The sequence below is a fragment of the Trichechus manatus genome, unplaced genomic scaffold, assembly GCF_000243295.1.
Source record: "Trichechus manatus latirostris isolate Lorelei unplaced genomic scaffold, TriManLat1.0 scaffold00199, whole genome shotgun sequence".
Classification (NCBI taxonomy): Eukaryota; Metazoa; Chordata; class Mammalia; order Sirenia; family Trichechidae; genus Trichechus; species Trichechus manatus.
In genome coordinates this window covers 176,749-178,256 of record NW_004444135.1, presented here as the reverse complement: position 1 = coordinate 178,256, position 1,508 = coordinate 176,749, and positions in this window count along the sequence as shown.

The window sequence follows — 1,508 nt, the reverse complement described above, 5'->3', positions numbered from 1 at the left end:
GATGGATTACATTGATTGTTTTTCTAATGTTGAACCATCCCTGCATACCTGGTATAAATCCCACTTGATCATGGTGAATTATTTTTTTGATATGTTATTGAATTCTATTGGCTAGAATTTTGTTGAAGATTTTTAAGTCAGTGTTCACGTGGGATATTGGTCTGTAATTTTGTTTTTTTGTGGTGTCTTTACCTGGTTTTGGTATCAGGGTTATGCTGGCCTCATAGAATAAGTTTGGGAGTATTCCATCCATATACTCTGAAATACCTTTAGTAATAGTGTTGTTAACTCTTCTCTGAAAGTTTGATAGAATTCTCCAGTGAAACTGTCAGTACTAGAGCTCTTTTTGTTGAGAGTTTTTGAATTACCGTTTCAATCCCTTCTTTTGTTGTAGGTTTATTTAGTTGTTCTACCTCTGTGTTAGTTTAGGTAGGTAGTGAGTTTCTAGAAATTTGTCCATTTCTTCTAGGTTTTGAAATTTGTTAGAGTACAATTTTTCATAGTATTCTGTTATGATTCTTCTAATTTCACTTGAGCCCGTTGTGATATCACCCATCTCATTTCTTATATGGGTGTCATGGTTTAAATTATGTCCTCCCAAAAATGTATCAATTTGGCTGTCATGATTCCCAGAATTGTGTGGTTGGCCTCCATTTTGTGATTGTAATTTTATGTTTAAGAGAATTAGGGTGGGATTGTAACACCACCCTTACCCAGGTCACATCCCTGATCCAAAGTAAAGGGAGTTTCCCTGGGGTGTGGCCTGCACCACCTTTTATCTCTCAAGAGATAAAAGGAAAGGGAAGCAAGCAGAGAGTTGGGGACCTCATACCACCAAGAAAAAGCGCAGGGAGCAGAGCTCATCATTTGGTCCCAAGGTTCCTGTGCAGAGCAGCTCCTAGTCCGGGGAAGACTGATGATGAGGAGGACCTTCCTCCAGAGCTGACAGAGAGAGAAAACTTTCCTCTGGAGCTGACGGCCTGAATTTGGACTTCTAGCCTACTAGACTGTGAGAAAATAAATTTCTGTTTGTGAAAGCCGTCCACTCATGGTATTTCTGTTAGAGCAGCACTAGATGACTAAGACGATGGGTTATCTGCTTCCTTTTCTGTTTTTCTTTTGTCAGTTTGGCCAATGTTTTATCAATTTTGTTGATCTTTTCAAAGAACCAGCTTTTGGTCTTGTTAATTCTTTCAATTGTTTTTCTATTCTCTACTTCATTTAATTCTGCTCTAATTTTTATTATTTCCTTTCTTCTGACACCTGAGGGATTCTTTTGCTGCTCTCTTTCTACTTATTCCAGTTGTAGGGTTAATGTTTTGATTATGGACCTTTCTTCTTTTTCTGATGTGTGCATTTATTGCTATAAAGTGACCTCTGAGCACTGCTTTTGCTGTGTCCCAAGGTTCTGGTAGGATGTCTTTTCATTCCCATTTGATTCTATGAATTTCTGTATTCCGTCCTTAATTTCTTCTATAACCCAGTAGTTTCTGAGCAAGGTGTTGTTC